Below are 18,154 nucleotides of genomic sequence, written 5' to 3' on the forward strand. Positions count from 1 at the left end.
TGCCTGTGGTGGAGATGTGGCAGCAGATTGCAGGGCCTTAGAAGTCAGCGAGGTCAGTGGTTTCCAACTGGTGGGGATTTTTATAATGTCTGGAACTGTCATTGGCTGTCATGTTGGGGTGGGGGTGTGCTATTAGCCTCCAGTGAGTAGAGGTCAGAGATGCTGCTAAACATCCTTCAATGCACAAGCCATCCCCCCACATTCAAGAATCACCTAAAATGTCAATGGTGCCGAAACCAAGAAAGCCCTAAACAGAGTCTAAAGAGGTGAGGAGCCCTCCTGCAGGTAACGCAGCTCATGTGAGGTAGAGATGAGCCTAGAGCCCAGTGATAGTTAGTGGCCTCCGTCAAGTAACGCAGGAATGGGTTTCTGATGGAAGGGAAGGGTCCAGGGCAGCTCAGCTCAAATAGCCCAGGGTGGGCAAGGACCTGCACAGGTCTCTCTTGTTGGGGAGGAGATGCCTCTCGTCTGCTGATTTGACCATGGGGCCCAGGGGAGCAAAGGGTGCTGTGGGGAGTCCTTGGAGTCAGCATGAGCTGGGTCTCCAGAAAAAGGTTGGCAGGGGTCCTAGTCAGATCTTTCTTCTCTCCCAGCCTGAGATGCCACTTCCCTGGCTGGCCTGCAGTGAGCTTCCCGTCCATCCAATGAGAAACATGGGGGCCACTGTGGCCCCTGACTCCTGCATAGCTCTTGATAGTTTAGAATGCACTTCAAAAAAAAAAAGTATATATATATATATATTGACTTCAGAGAGAGGAGGAGAGGGGGAGAGAGAGATAGAAACATCATTGATTAGAGAGAGTCATTGATCGGCTGCTTCCTGCACAGCCCCTGCTGGGGATCGAGCCTGCAACCTGGGCATGTGCCCTGACTGGGAATCAAACCTCGATCTCCTGGATCCTAGGTCGATGCTCAACCACTGAGCCATTCTGGCCAGGCTAGAAAGCACTTTTTAATATTCTGTCTCTTCATTGGTTCAGTGAGTCCTGCCCAGCTTCGTGAAGTAGGCGGAGTGGCTGCAATCATCCCCATGTTAGAGACAATGGAAGTGGAGCGCAGGAGGTTAACGAATGGGCCACACAGCTCGCTAGGACCCAGCTGAACCAGAATCCTGGCCTCTGCCCAACTTCATGGCCGAGGGTGCCCACAGCCAACTCAGGGACAAAGAATGCCAGCCATCCAGGCCTTGGGGACTCAGGAACAGTTTAGAGACCCTGAGTCCCTAAGGCCTGGATGGCTGACATTCTTTGTCTTTTTCCGTATCTGCCATGTTCTCTTTGCAAACCCAGGAGATAATTTGATTATTGATCATAACTAACATGTTTGTAGCCATTTCTGTTGGTGGCCAGAGCCCTCCAACAGAGGTGAGGAGCTCTCTTATTCCCCAAAGCTTGAATGCCAGGCGCAGAACCCCAGAGGCCGGGTGCAGTCTGGGCTGGGCTTCTTCCTAGAGCCAGCTCAGAGTTCTCATGCTGACCCCAGCAACTGTTCTTTGCACGCACCTAGAAAGAGATCTTTTCTTCTTTCTGCTGTTGCACAGTCATAATGTTAGTGTCTGGTTCCCTTTTCCCTCTGCATTTTCATCTACCTGCCTGAATGTGAGGCGATCACCCCAAGGACCGAGGCACTTGAAGCTTTGAGGCAGCCGCTGGCTTTTAGCGAGGACTTGGGGACTCTGCTCTGGGGCCCTTGCAGGGTTGTAACAACATCTGCAGAGCGTGTCTAACCACACAGTGCAACGATCCTCTGCAGGCCTGCATTGTCTTTCCTTAGAGTTTCCCCTGTGCCCGTGGATTCCATTTGGGAGTTCATTGCATCCTTAGTTTTCTTTCTGCGCTGAAGCAGGCAGTCCCCTCAGACTTTTGCCTTGTCAGGTGGGGATTTTTGATCCATCCAAGCGTGTCTTCCAGAAAAGACTTCAACTTTTAAAGAAATCCTGTGTTTATAGATGTGAATTTTTACAACCAGCATCCAGGATACCTCCTTTGACTGCTTTTTTTAAAAAATCTTCACCTGAGGGTATTTTTTCTTTTTGGAGAGAGTGGAAGGGGGAGGGAGAGAGAGAGAGAGAGAGAGAGAGAGAGAGATCAATTGGTTGCTTCCTACGTTCCCCAACAGGGGCTGAGCCTGCAATTGAGGTATGTGCCCTTGGCCGGAATCGAACCTGGGACCTTCAGTCCTCAGGCATGCACTCTAACCACTGAGCCAAACAGGCCAGGGCTCCTTTGTGTGCTTTTACCTGAGGGAAATTTCTAGACCTCCTACTATGCATGCCTGGCTCTCTGACAGGTTACCTGTTCCCACCCCCAAGTTGTAAGGTTGATCTCAAAGGAGTTCCATAGCTTCCTTCCAACGTTTGGGAGATATTCCTAGGAGGATATTCCAAACTGATAGGGAAAAGGCAGGTCGGGTGGATAGTGAGTCTAAAAGTGGGACAGATGATGCCCTTGAAGGTAAAAATCACACCTCCCAGTCAGCCTGTGGCCTGGAGCTAATTTGGGGCCCCTTGAGTCAGCTGATTGAACCAAGTCTTCCGTGCAGCGGAAGGAACATGTGCTGTCATTGGTAGGGAGAAACCTCTCTAAAGGCAATTAAACTGGAAGGATGTCCCCATAGTGGGGGGTTAGAAACTCGCCCTTTATCTAGAATCATTTTCAGAACCTGTGAGTGTGAGATGAAGACCTCACTCATGTGGGCCAGTGTTCTGTGGAATGCGGGAGCCACCACAACACTGGGGTGCCACCTGGGGAAGCATGGGGATACTTCAGCTGTACAACATATTTTGGGGTCCCTAATATGTGCACCATAAGGATAAGATCCAGAGAACATGACCTTTAGTTGAACAGAGTTCATAAATTCTCCAGCATACAAAAGTAAATGTGAGGAGGGTCTTGGGAGAGATAGAAAGTTCAAGAACCTGGCCAGAGCCTGGAACCTACTCCAGAGAAAGGTGGCAAGATTGCTTGGGGGTGGATGGATACAGGGGGAGACAAGAGGATTGTAAAGAATGGGGATTTTTGCTATTAAATTGCAAGCTGTTTTTCTTTGGAATAAATCCCTACCTGTTGCACCAAACTCTCAGTAAATTCCTGTGGACACAGGGCTTGAGGGTGTGGCTTTGGACAAAGTCAGGAAAAAGAACCCTGCTGCCCATTAGCACTGGTGGGAGTAGAGAAGGAAGGTGGGAAAGGGAATTCAATGAGGCAGAGAATTTGGCAAGAGCAGGGACTGAAAGCCAGTAAGGGTCATGAGAACATTCATCTTTGGGGAGTCATAGAAATCTTGGGGCGGGCACCGAACTTCCACAGGATGTGGGTGTAGACACTGGTTCCAATTTTATTTAAATCCTAGAGCTTAGAAAAACCTCTTCTCATGTCTGAGTACGCTTGGATGCACATAAATAAGAAACAGGCCAGGAAGAGCACCCCAAACTGTTTAGCTACATCTGGGGAGCGTTACTTTATGTGTGAGTGACTGGGAAGTTGAGGGGACCTTCACTTTTTCCTCTAAATCAGGGGTGGAGAAACTTTTTTCTGCCAAGGGCCATTTGGATATTTATAACATCGTTCTCAGGCCAAACAAAATTATCAACTTAAAAATTAGCCTGCTGGATTTGGTCAAGCATTTCATTAAGTCCCCCTTAATGTGATGGCTGGAATTGCTTCTCTTCGGTGAGGCCTTGGCAGGGCCAGATCAAATGATTTCACGGGCCGTACATTCCCCAACCCTGCTCTACATAGACTTCAGCATTATTTCAATTAAAAACATATAAATTAAAATGTACCACTTTATAATTTAAAAATGAAAAAAAGTACAAATCACCCCTAATATCACTGTCCATTTGTTGTGCATTCTTCTAATGTGCTTCTAGTCATGTAAACACATGTGTGCGTGTGTGAAAAATGAGATTACACTACTCTGGCTGTCATGTAGACTGCTTTTGAAACATAATAAATCTTAGACATCTTTCCATGTCCTCAAAATATGGATATACACCACCGCCTTTTAATAGATACATGTTGCTCCATTGTATATGTGTCTCAGAGTCGATGTAACCAATCTTAAGACATTAAGATTGTTTCCATTTTCTCCTACCTTATACAGCTCTGAATCGAATATCTACACAGATGCATCTTTTCATATTTTTAAATTATATCCATAGAAATACATTCTGAGAGGTGGAATTACTGTATCGAAGAATAATCATGTTAAAAATGTTGTTACATATTATCCAACAGTCCTCCAGAATGTACCAATCCCCTTCCGCCAGCTATCAGCGCTCACATATATTTCCAGCACTTACTCTAGACAATACACATTATTTTTGCCCTGAGGGGGTTTACATTCTATTAGAGGGCTTGTTAACACACACTAAGATTCTCTATTTATTAAACAAGCATTCACACACCGCTTACCATGTGCCAGATAGTTTTCTAAGGACCTTAAAATATTAAGTCATTTAATCCTCATGACAGCCCTATAAGTCAGTACTATTATTGTTCCCATTTTACAAACGAAGCAGCTAAAGCATAGACGTTAAGGAACTTGCTCAAGGTCGTACTTGTGATAAATGGCAGAGCCAGGAGGTGGGCCTGAAAACCAGCCTGGCTTCAGAATCTGTGTTCTTAAGCCTGCTCCCAACAGGTAATGAGCCTCTCAGCGCTCAGGTAATAAACCAGGGGCTTGGAGAGAGCCCACTTTCAGTCCTGGAAGCTGGGAGGGAGCTACGGGAAGAAAGGACCCTTTGGAGGTTTGAGTTGTGCATTGATTTTGAAAAAGGTGGGAAGCTAGAGAATGAAAAAAGAAGAGGGAGAGAGGAGATAGATGATAAATAGAGATGGAAAAGCCAGCTCGAGCCAAGGCCGAAAGGCCGGAGAGCAGGGCGTTAGCCGGGCAGGGACCGGTGAACCATGTGGCTGGAGAGCAAGCTGCAGATGGGCTCCGTGGGAGACAGGGCAGGCGGCTGGTTTCAAATCTTGGGGAGCTCTGAGCCCAGGCAAGGAGCTGGATTGAAGACAATGGGGAGCCATCCCCGTTTACAGCAGAGAAGTGGCTTGAGCAGAGCTGCGTTTTAGGAATATCTCGCAGGAAGCGCGGGAAGATTTATGGGAGGCTGGACAGGCGAGGGCGGGAGATGCCGGCAGGAGTCTGAGCTTGAGGCATCTGGGGTTGATTTAGGGCAGAAGCAATTGGAGCATAAAGATGGGGATGTTGCGGAGACAATGTGAAGTTGAAGCCGAGAAGTCTGAAGGGCACATAGATCATTCTTAAGGAGAGAGCAGATTTTTTTGTGTGGGGCTGGAGGGAGAGTTAAGTAAGGAAGAAACATCATTTTGTGATTTTCAGCTTGAGCATTTGGGAAGCTGCCCTTAACTGAGAGGGGAAACCCAGAGGGAGGGTGGGGATGAAAGACAGAGACTCCTGTTTTGGATTTGTTGATTTAAACCTTGGCAAGGATGACAGGGCCGAGCAGCAGATGGAAACGTACATTTGTTGTTTGGGAGAGAAGGTAGGTTGGAAGGAGCGTCCTGCGAGTCACCAGCCTGGGGGACAGCTGTGAACCAGAGAGGGGGGATGGGGTCCCACAGGGAAAACATGCCGAGCAGAAAGGGCAGGGCAAGGGGGGTCCTTGAGACGTGCCTTCCTTGAGGGAGTGATTCTCAGCTTTGGCAGCAAGTGGAAATCACCTGGAGACTACGAAGCTCTTGATGCCTGGGTCCCATCCCGGATATTCTGATTTCTTTGACCTGGAAGACAACCTGGGTATCGGAAATTTTAAAGCTCCTTGGATAATCATACCATGCAGCTACGCGGAGAGCTATTAATCGAGGGGGATTATAGAAGAGGAACACAAGAGGCACCCCCTCAGCAGAGCAAGGGAGAACTTAGAAGTGTTTTCACTTGTTGGATAACATTTGGTTGGTGCCTAACAGTAACGGCGGCTACCATTTAGTGGCGGCTGGGCTCTGTCAGGCCCTGTGCTAAGAGCTCGGCACTCATTTTCTCACGTGAATGCTCGTGCAACGCCAGGAAATAGATATTTTTATCCCCTTTTGCAAGTAAAGAGGCTAAGAATCAGAGGAGCATAGAAGAAACTTGCCCAAAGCCACGCATCTACTTAAGTCAGGGAGTCAGGATTTAGACACGGTACTGGGCGTCTTTAAAACTCTTGGAGTTAATCACTGTGCTGAGTTGTCCATTACCTGCCAGACCTTTGTGCTGGGAGCTCTCCCGGGCCTTGCAGTCTGAAGGGTACAGAACAGTTACACACAACAAGGTAAGAGGCAGTCGGGAGGAATGTAAATGTGCTGTGGGTGCCAGGCGAGGGAGCTCACGCCAGCCTGGGCGGCTCAAGGAGAGCTTTGCCTGTGAGCTCATGCCAGGGAAACATTTCCCATCTATTCCTGCACCCAGAAATAGGATCCACCTCTTGATAGGAGGGTGGCCTGTGGCCCAGGAAGGTGAACATCGGTGGCGGCCACCATCTCGTAGTTCAGGAGCACTGAAGACTTCTGCATGAGCAGGGCAGTGAGCTGAGCCTTTGGTCACACTCACTGTCCTAGAGAGAAACGCCTTTCCATAAAGCAGGACATCTTACTCGGGAAGATGTCTCCGAGGCTACTGTGAATTTATTGTATCTGGAAGGAGAAGGGCATATATAGGTTTTCAGAAGTGGGAAGCTAACAGTGGGCATCGGTCAGGGTTGTCATCCCTTACACAACAAGATTGAGACGAGATGGTGCCAGTGTCGTCCTGGACTACGTGAGTCAGAGCAGGAGACGCCTTAACACTGTGAGACCAGGGCAGCTGCTCACGCTTCTGGTTTGGGATGGAAACCACAAGCTGCTGCGTGGACTTCTCCACTCCCCATTCATGTCTGCATGAATTTCAAGGCGGGAGAGAGACGATGAACCCTTTGTCGAACATGGTCAGAAAGGCTGTGGTCTCAGAGGGAACCGGGTTTGCTCTGCACCTGTTAAGATCTGGTCCTTGGCATGGGCCCTTGTTTGCGGACAACACGTCTGGGTTAACCACACCAACGCCCCTCTCTGCTCTGTCCCCGGGGCTTCTCAAGGGAACCAGCGGGTGAACAGGTTTAATTGAAGTTCCCCAAAAGTCAGGGGGTTGAGACCTCTTTATTTGAATGCCATAGTTATATGGATATAAGACACAATTACTGACCAAATATACAACTTCATACAAGTGGCCCTTACTGATTTGCAGACTGTATTTATTAAACTTACCCTTATGAATTCATTCAGGGCTAAGATCTAAGACACTCAACACGAGGAACATAAAAATAGCCAAAAATGTTGATATATTAAAATTAATCAGATATACACAATGATGAAAACATAAATGAGAAGAAAATTTCAAGGGAACAAAGTAAACTCTAATGACTTTTCACCAAGTGAGAAGATTCACGATTTAAAAAAATCTCTCTAAATGTTTCCTTGCAATGTGCTATTTGTGGTCTCAAGTGACCAGCTGGCTACAATTGAATAGGCCATGTATCAATCTGCTTTTATTATATTATGCTTCCAATGATGGTGAGCAAGTGAGGCAGGAGAGAGAAGGATGGCATAAGCTTAGAAACCCAGTAAATCTGTCCTGTTGCCTGGCATTTGGGATTCTCCAGCCTGCTTTTGTGGATTTCCTCTCTCGGTGGCGGGGCCCCCAAGGAGATTGCAGAGTCAGCTCCCGTAAGCGCTCTAGCCAAGTCCCAACTCTTCCATTCCACCCAAAAAAGGACCCAGCTCCGCCTCTTTCCCACAGTACCCTTTCTGTCCCAGATGCTAATTGCATTTAATTAAGCCACAAGTGAAATGTCCACACAGAATTCCATTTTAATTAACAGACCACACTCTCTGTGCAAATTTGCTCTTCGAGGAGTCCCACTGCAACCGTGTGAAATGCTAATGACAAACGCCCCTTGATGTTTTCCCAGTAGCTTTTAGCTGCAAAAGCATTTGCGCAGAACCCCGTGAGCATTCTGCTCAGCTGAATTACTGGGGAATATCTCATTGGCTAGAAGTTGGTCCTCCTGACTTTTCTGAGTTTCTTTACATTCACTCTTGAATCCAGATGCTGTGACAGTTAGCAGTGTCTAGGATGGAAAGAAGACTTAGGCTATGAACCACTTTCTTTCCTCTGGGCTATGAAGTTTCAATGCTGAAAAGGGACTTTAAGATTACTTTGTCCAGCTGGTTCATTTTATAGCTGGGAAAATTATGCTCCACATTTTTTATTATTATTATTATTATTATTATTATTATTATTATTATTTTTAGCTTGAACTGGACTAGAATCTCCACTAAGGACCTCATTAGTGGTTCTTAATGCTGGAAACCCATTAGAATCCTTTGGGAGCTTTAAAAAAGTACTAATGTCAGGTAACCTAGACCAACTAAATCAGATTTTTGGGGGCCTCCAGCATTGATAATTTTTCCAAAGCTCCCAGTTATGAGCGGAAATAGTGTCCCCTCAAAATTCATATGTTGAGGTTGTAAACCCCAGTACCAAAGCATGTGACTGTATTTGGAAGGAAAGGTAATTAAATGAAAATGAGGCCACAAGGGTGGGTGCTGATCCAATATGACTGGTGTCCTTATAAGAAGAGGAGATTAAGTCATGGACCATAGACCATGAAGACCATGTGAAGACACCAGACAGAGAAGGCCATCTACAAGCCAAGGACAGAGCCCTCAGAAGAAGCCAAGACTTCTGACACCTTGATCTCCGACTCCTAGGGCCAAGAACTGTGTGAAAATAGCATTCTGTTGTTCAAGCCACCAGTCTGTGCTAATTTGTTATGCAGCCTGAGCTGACTAATACACTTTCCAAGTAATTCTAATGCGCAGTGAAGGTTGAGCACAAGTGGGCTAGTACAGAGCCTAGAACTTAGCAGGAGGTGATTAATTGGATTTTTGAACAAAGGATCGGGTTTTCTAATTCTTTCCAGCATTCTTGCCTCAGCGCCAGGCCCATGCACATCCAAAACTACTGGAATAATTTACAAATAGTAATTATTTTTTAGTATTATGTTTACTCTCTTTCTGAATTCTATGCTCGAGCCCAGCTGGTTTCCTTCCTGTTCTGAACACTGTAACTTTTCCTGCCTCTGGGCATCTTCTCTTCTTGCCTGGTCTGGTCTCACCTTTCTCACCTGCCCCAAGTGCTAGCTCTCATTTTAGCTTCTGCTGTCCTTCCCCCCTCTGGTTCCTATAGCTATTATCAACTGTGAGATTAACTTGGCATTTAAACATGCACGGCCCTTGATATTTATTTTAGTGTCCTCTCACCACCCTCACTGGGCAGACCCTGCCTGGCATCTCTCTGTTGTTAGATTCTCAAGTTCAATTAGCTTCATTTACACATCAGAAGCAACATGTTCTAAATTCAGTTTATCATCTCAGCCCCAAATGTCTCTTTCCATCTTTCCACGTTTCCTGTTTCTGGTAAGGACATCCCCATTTTCCAACAGAGGACGTTCGCACGTCTCTGACTGAGACCCATAGTAAGAAATGCACCTTATATCATAACAGACAGAAGTTGTAAGAAATAGCACTTGCCTGTGGCACATTCTTATCTCTCCTGTTTTAGTATCTTCTTTTTTTTTTAAATTTATTTGAATAACTGCCATAGAAGTTGTTTTGGAGTCAGGTTGATCATTCATTCATTTATGCAGCTAACGTTTATGGAAAGCCTGGCTATACCTGGTATTTAGATGCTGGTGAGACAATAGGGAAAAAACAGACACGATTCCTTGGGTTTGCTTTACCGAGGAGACAAGCCTTGAACTTGTAGTTTCAAGATGACTTGCAACAGTGTGGTGATTGCAGGGGTGCGGGAGGGGGGTGGGTGGGGGTGAAAGAGGGTATAGAAGGGACAAATGGTGATGGAAAAAATAAAATTAAAAAAACAACAATGATGACTTGGTCCAATCCAGCAAGTCAAGAGGGAGGAGAGAGCTGTCCAGAAATCACATCAACTGAACCGCACCAGCTGGGGCTCAGCTTAACCATTTTAAGTGTACAGTTCAGTCGTGTTAAATCTATTCCCACGGTTGTGTGACATAGTCCCAGGACGTTTTCATCTTATAAAACTGAAACTCTATATATCCTTTCTAGTTTCGAACTCTAGAAAAATGCAAGAAAAATATGTTCTGGAGAGCATGAGCGAAGTGAGCAAGCTACGTGGGTTTGGCTTTACCCAAGAGACAGAAAGGAGGGAATTAACTGAATTTATACTTATGGAGCGCCCGCCTGGTGCCAGGCCCTGTCGCATGGCCTATCCAGGTACTCTCCAGCTCCGAGAGCCCACACTTCTCATTTTTGTCCTCTTGCTGACATGAGGAGACGGCAGGGCGCTGTAACTTTTTGCATGTTTTTGGCTAAGGCCCGACGACCTCGAGCCCTTGCCAGTTTTTCGCCGGGGTCCTGAGCACCGGATTTGCCCGCCAGCCCTGTTCCCAGACCCACTGAGAGAGGAGCTGGGGGGGGGGGTGGCCGAGGGCCAGGACTCGTCAGCTTAGCTCTGTGCTGATGTAGGCAGAAGTCCCGCATTCAGTCCTGCTTGCATGGCTCTTAACTTATTTATTCCTTGCTCCATTTCAACAAAGCACTTGGACATGGCATGAGAAACAAATACTAATCAACGGTTTAAATAATGGATAAGGGAATTTGGACAAAGGGGGAAAGAAGACGGTGAGAAGAAAGGCCTAAGGATGCCGGCCACGCATCCTGTGTGCGGCCGCCCGGCTCCAGGGAGTTCATTTAAACCGTCTGGACTTCAGTGCTCTCATTTACAAAGTGGGAACCAAACAACTTACCTCGAAAGGTCATGGGAATTACATTACGAAACCACTGTACCAATGAGTTATTGTTATCCTGGCAGAGATTCCTTTTTTTAAAAAAACCCCATCTAGTCGGCTTCCATTAAAAATGAATTAGACAGGCTTTTCAGGCAAGCGGGCAAATCTGGAGCAGTGGGCAACTTTCTCAGCCTTTTGGAGCTGTGATGGCTTCTTCCCATTAGGTTATTAGAGAATATCAGCACAACAGAACTTGCACTCTTTTGATAAATTATACAGAGGAACCGAGGGCAGGCTTTAAATATCCAGGCCTCCAGGTATCACTTTTCCAATATTCCCAGAAATTGTTTTATGGAAGTTCTCTGCGTGTCTCTACGGGGGAGAAATTTGTGCTTCAGTGGCAAAGTATGTTATTGTTTAGAGCATCCCTTTCAGGTTATTTTATTCTGATTTTATGGGGGCTTTGAGCCTGTGTTGCGTTGAATTGTGTGCCCCTCACTCCCAATTCGTGTGGCGAAGCCCTAACTCCCAGGTACCTCAGAACGTGACCTTGTTGAGAAATAGGACCATTGCACCAGATGTGATTAGTTAAGATGAGGCCACACTGGAGGAGGGTGGGCCCTTGGTCCAATATGACCGGTGTCTTTATCAAAAGGGAAGTTCGGGCAAAGGCTCTCGCAGGGAGAACGCCGCGTGCACATGAAGACAGAGATCAGGGCGATGCATCTCCAAGCCAAGGGACACCGAAGGTCTCTGGCAGGCCCCCAGACGCGAGGCCAGGAGCATGGAACACACTCTCTCCCTCAGAGCCAGCCCTGCCAACACCCTGATCTTGTAAACTCTGTGAATTGTAGAAAATCAGTAACAATGCAAGAGAATTCTCGCCTGTAGACATGCAGATTTTGTCCCATCCACAGAGAGATTTAATGGTGAAGAGAGCCAGTCTTGTTCCCATCTGCTCATTCATTTCAGTATTCTTCATCTGTAAATGTATTTGTGCTTTGGTTTGTCCTTCAAACTGGATGTCACGTCTTCCTGGGCCTGAGTTCCTTCGTTTGGTAATGAGTCAAATAAAAAAAATATTTTAATCCCCACCTGAGGATATTTTTTTAATTGATTCCAGAGAGAGAGAGGAAGGGAGAGAGACACACACGTATGGTTTGCAGTTCTAGTTATTGATGCATCATTGGTTGATTCTTGTAAGTGTCCTGACGGGGGATGGAACCTGCAACCTTGGCATAGCGGGGACAATGCTCTAACCGACGGAGCTGCCCAGCCAGGGCTGGATGGCCTTTTGGTGGACGTTACATCACGGTTTAAGGATAAAGGTTGGCTGGCGTGTCAGGTCCCTTAGAGTCCTGAGGAGCAGTAATTCAAGATGTCCAGTCAGACACTCACATCCTCTCCTCTACCTCTTTCCTCGCTCCCATCTCTGGCGCCCTCTCGCCTGAGCTAAACAATTCAAAGTCCTCCCTTCTTCTCCAGTCCTGTTTCCAGCTTCTCAGTCACTGATCTTGAGGTGCCTCCTTTGAGGGAGCGGGGTTCTGCTTTCTCTTCATGAGTTTAGCTTCACCTGGCTGCCCACCAGGCCGAGGCAGGACAGGGCACTTAGAGCCTTTGTCCTCTGAGCCTGGGCCTGGGGCTCTCGTGCACAGGTTGTGTTTGACAAAGATGTCAAGGTGTCACTGGTAAGTGGCTGAGAGGCATCGTGGATGGGGTGTGACTGCCTGTCACGCGGTCTGGGGCTGCAATCTAGCAGAGCGCCGAGGGTGTAATTAATGCCAGACGCGTGTCGCCTAACGGCATCGTAAATCTGCCTGCGAGGGCTCCTTATGGGTGTTTTCTGACTCTTGGTGCTGAGCTTCACGGGTCCCCGTCGCTGCTTTCCAGGCATGTCATCATTCCGCAGGCTATCATCTGCAAAACGGGAGAGGCACCTATTAGCATGGAGCCAGGTAAGGTTACACCAGCGACTTCATTATACACCATGCATCTTGCAGGTTTGTAATTACACAGTTTAGAAAAAGAAAAACAAATTGCCAAAGGCAGTCGCTTGACATAGACGTATAGTTCCAGTCTGCAAGAATTATTGGTATAATTTTGTGTTGCCTTCTTTGATTAAAAAAAGTAGACTAAAAAAATTTAGTGAGCTTTGTGTACATGGAAATCCCAATGCAGTTTCAACGCCTGAAGTTTATCAGTGTAAAGCTGTATCCTGGATCATAAAAAATATTAATTTGCTGCTCTCTTGCTGCAGCGGAAGGAGAGCCCCTTGTTCATTTATTGCTGGGGATCTTTATTTTTCTCGGTTGCTGTGGCTATAGATTGTGTTGTGGATTCAAAAGGTGATGGTGACACATGAACTTGACCCGGGGCAGGCAGCTGGCTCTGTGTCCTCGCTGGGGACATGTGTGGGACCCTGTTACCTAGATCCTGGCCTCTAAGTTTGAGTCAAGCAGTACAGTGCTGCAGGACCCCAGCTCGCTAGCATACCATCGAGTCAACCAGAAAGACAGTTAACCAGCAAGTCCGCAGGCCACTGGCTCTTTTCCGCATCAGTGGAGGAAGCCCTCCTTCACTTGACTGCCCCTGAGAATTCTCACCTCTTCAGCCAGGGGTCCATGGCCACTGCCAGCTGCTCAGCAGAGCTCAGTGACCAACAGGGCATCCTCTGTTAAATCTTCAGGGCCTGTGTCCCCTCCTTCCCTCTTTCCTCTAACTCCTTCTAGAAACTGAGGTCCATCAAGTCCCAGTCCTTGGATATACTCCCTTGATTTACTACTTATTTCAGCTGGTGTAGAGGGGCACAGAGAATAAAGTTTAGCTCCCAGGGGTAGAGGACTTGTACATGCAAGCGGACGTCAGAGCCCCAGCTGGGCTTGAGTGAGGCCTACAGCTGAGATGGGGAGATAAAAAGGAAGAGCTGGAATCTTGGGTGAATGCAGGGACTTAGGGCGCACCCCCAGCACACTCCAACACCAGGGCCAGCTCGGAGACCTTAAACTTGACGTTAGGATCTACAGGGAGGGTCTGGGGAAGGCTGGGGCTGTCCCCAGTCTTGACAAGGGTTTTACAGCCCTTTATGTCCCAAGGATGTGCGCACATAAAGCCAAGGATCTGCCTGACTTGCAAACATCCCGCAGTGCAGCCAGCTGGACGCTGTTATTAAGTCTTACCCAGAGAGAGCTGTCAGATAATCTGGCAATTAAAATAATAAGGAAATTAACACGGGCATGAAGAAAACATCTTTTCTGAAAAGTAAAGTAAGGAGGCCAGCATTTGTTAAGTGAACTTGAAAATAAAAACATTAAAATGTATGCTGCACATGTGCATAAATTAATGTTCAGTTTTAGAGGCTGTGCATGAAGCAGTTTAAGACAATGGTTTTTAAACAAACCTTTTCTGTACTTTAGTATTTAAGCCAAACCAACAAACAAGCAAACAAAAAGCCTGCACCTGGACACGCCTCAAGGGTTCTAATTTAATTGGTTTGTGATGGAGCCTGGCCATTGGTATTTTCTTCCCAGATAGATCTGATGTGTCCTAGGATTGAGAATCTCTGGCTTAGTTAGTAGGCTCTGAAAATAATGGTTAGTTCTGACAAGGGCTGGAGTTAATTATTTGTCAAAAAGGTGTTAAATGGCCACTGACCCCTAGAGTCTGGCCATCACAATGGCAAGGGACCCATCTGAAACACAGACAAACTTACCAGAATGGGCAGCGTGATTTTGTCCTGCCAGTGGGCTGAGTGGTGGGAGGGGAGGTTGTGTACATCCACCCTAGGCCGTGCTGCAGAGGAGTCACTATTTCTTTCCCATGTCTCTCCTTCTTGTTCCAAACTAACATTTAATCACCTGGTTTTGTCTTAACAGTACTTTATTGAGGAAAAATTTACATACTAAAAATGTACACATTTTAAGTGTTATAGCTAAATGAATTTTTACCACATGGTCACCACCCAGATCAAGATATAGAATATTTCCATCACCCTCGTAAAGTTCCCTTATGCCTCTTTCCAGTCAATACCACAGGTTCTCAAAGTTCTGCTCATATTTTTTAAAAAAATATTTTTATTGATTTCAGAGAGAGGAAGGGAGAGGGAGAGAGAGAGAAACATCAACGATGAGAGAGTCATTGATCGGCTGCCTCCTACCTTCCCCCCCCTCTGCTGGGGATGGAGCCCGCAACCCGGGCATGTGCCCTGACTGGGAATCGAATCACGATCTCGTGGATGCTAGGTCGATGCTCTGCTCATTTTTTTCAGTCTATTTCTGTGTGTTAATTTCCATTGTTCTATCTTTCTTTTCATTGATTCTTTTTTTCTAATCCTCTCTATTCTGCTGTTGATCCCATTGACTGAGCTTTATATTTCCATTGTTGCATTCTTCAGTTCTAAAGCTTCCATCAGGCTCTTTTGTGTGTGCATGTGTTAATCCTCGCCTGAGGATTTCCCATTGATTTTTAGAGAGAGTGGAAGGGAGGGAGAGAGGGAGAGAGAGAAACATCAATGTGAGAGAGATGCATGGATCAGTTGCCTCCCAAACGCTCCCCAACTGGGGCGGGGAATCGAACCTGCAACCAAGATACGTGCCCTTGACCGGGAACTGAACCTGAGATTCTTCCTTGCATGGGCCAACGCTCTAACCACTGAGAACGCAGGCCAGGGAATGTAATAGATTCTTGAAATAAGGCAGTGAGTGAGTGGTTCGGAACTCTGAGATCTAGACTTTCATCATAAGTGTTTTGAAACACTGCCTTTGCTTTCTACTTAAGATAACATTAAATAACAATCTGAATTGGGCAACAGTGCATATTCAGCTCTCTATGCGTGCGATCTCTCTCCTTGAACTATCTGCAGAATCTGCACAGGGCTGGAGAGCACCCTCACCAGTCCACTCCGTGAGGGGCACACAGAAGGACGACAGCCTGCCATCAAGTTTTGCAGACACAACCATGCCACTACTTCTTTCATGTAATCTGCCTGTTTCGTACCTAAGGTGATGGGCAAAGATGTCATCCAATCACTGCTCTTCCTTTCTCTTTTTTTGTACTAAGAGTTGGTATTTCTAAATTTTCTAACAGAGATTTTACTAATTAACAAGTTCAAAAAAGAGAGACCATGGATCTCACAGGCATCGATTCACTTTTCCAGTGTAACTTGTAGAAATGAACTAGACTTTTGACCTTCTAGTGAATGTTTACCAAGTTCACAGAGGGAAGAAATACTATTTTGTGACAAAGAACCAAGACTTCATCAAGAGGCCCTATATTGTAATTAACTATTGTCTGGATCTTTACTAGATGCTAAGTTCCTTGATGTCAGGGACTGTGTTTGGTTCACTCTCATATTTCCTGTGTTTGGCACAGAGTAGGAGCTCAGTAAATGTTTATTGAGTAAATGAATTGGCAAGAGACTAATTTTACTATCTAAGAATAACAATATATATGAAATAGAGATATTGACAGTTGGGTAAAGCATGCAAAGTTAAAGACCTAGACTGAGAGGGAAGCTGAAAGAATGGGCCAAGAGGCTCTACGCCTCACAAGCATTATTGTACATGGATTTTCTGACCTGAGGACTTAATTCTATGCATAGGCATATTTCAAAGAAGACAAAGCAGCCGAGGTAATGACTAGCACATTATGGGAACATTTTATAAGCCATTATGTTTCTAGGAAATTATCCATGGTAACTAGAGACCCAGACATGAATTTGAACTAATTTGGCCAAAAAGCAGGCAAGATCCAGAAGGACACTGTGTTGTCCTGGGAGATATCTTGGGCACATGTTTACTAAAACAGTTTTGAACATATCAGATGTTCTGGATGAGAGTAAAATGGAAGTGGGATAAAAATGCAAAGGCCAAAATTCCTTTCTTTAGCTGAATCAAGAATGACATGGCCAAAGGGAGTCATCTTATGATCTTGGCAGGACAGCTGCTTGCCTCAATGCCCCTTTTCTAAGCCTTGGGGGCACGTAGATTGGTGAGTACAAGTGATTAAAAAGCTATTACTTGTTACTTTCCCCCCTTTTTTATACCGTAATATTTATTTAATTTATTATTATTAATTTTACTGACATGATTTTATGTATATGAAATTCAATAGGAAAAACTTATGACTGTTTGCATTTGCCTGGCCATTACTTTTATTTGTCTTGTTTTATGATTATTCTGGAAATATTTTTTTTCATATAGAGGAAGGGTTTTTTTATAAAATTATCTTCCCCAGGTATCAAATATGCTAAATGTGCCTCATATCAGAGAGAATGAAACTAGTGAAACTCTGGCCAGCGTGAAATAGTGGAAAGCAGGAAAAAGTTTCTTCTGGAGAAAGAGGAAAATCTGTGCAGTTTGGTGGGTCTCAAAGAATTAAGGTGAGCTCATCAAGTTTGCAGATTTTACCTTCCCCGGGTAACAACGCATGTATGTGTACACAAATGGTGATGGCTGATAGTATAAGGAGGTGTGCTTTTCAAGACGATGAACTATGCTCTCTATTTTTAAAGGGCTTGACGCAAAAAGAAAAATTAGTAAGTAAGCAAATGTAACGATTGAATAGTCACTGTTAATTTTGGGAACTCTTCAGTGTTGTTAGCTAGGTAATATCAGGAAATCAGTTTTCTTTTTGTTCAAGAGGGAGCTATTTTCAGAGCAAGCTGGGGCAGAAAGAGACTGCCCCCCAAGGGACTATCCTCCTGGTTATGAAATGAATGTTTGTGTTTCCCCCAAATTCATACGTTGAATCCCTAGTCCCCAATGATATGATATTTGGAGGTGGAGCTGTGGGGAGGTGATCAGATCATGAGGGTGGAGCCCTCATGGGTGGGATTAGTGCCCTTAAGAGAAGAGACATGAGAGAGAGGGCTTTTCTTGTGTAGAGGAGGGGGGGTGTTGTTATAAAATAATCTGTCACCAAAACCCAACCATGTTGGCACCCTGATCTTAGACTTCCAGCCCCCAGAACTGCGAGAAATAAATTTCAGTTGTTTAAGCCACCCAGTCTGTGGTACGTGTTTTCAGAAGCCTGGGTCAGCCAGGATGCTCATCCCCTGAGTAAATGAGGGTGATCACTGGCTAGAGCTACATCTCAGGTCAGAGACACTGAGAACTGCCACGTCACAGACGTGGCCACCCTATGGCAGAGCAGGCTGGGGAAACCTAAACCTTTTGCAGCTGCCACTAGGCTTGATGTTTGAGATATCTGTTTGCTATTCAAGGTATGTCCCAAGAGCAACAAGAATCCCCACCATGATAGCATATACTTTCCCCCATAAGTATAACTGAAAAATTTAAGTGACTCTTATGAAAATGATTTATTGCTCACTCAATGAGCAATTTT

The sequence above is a fragment of the Miniopterus natalensis genome, chromosome 17, assembly GCF_054644295.1.
Source record: "Miniopterus natalensis isolate mMinNat1 chromosome 17, mMinNat1.hap1, whole genome shotgun sequence".
In the NCBI taxonomy this organism is placed as follows: Eukaryota; Metazoa; Chordata; class Mammalia; order Chiroptera; family Miniopteridae; genus Miniopterus; species Miniopterus natalensis.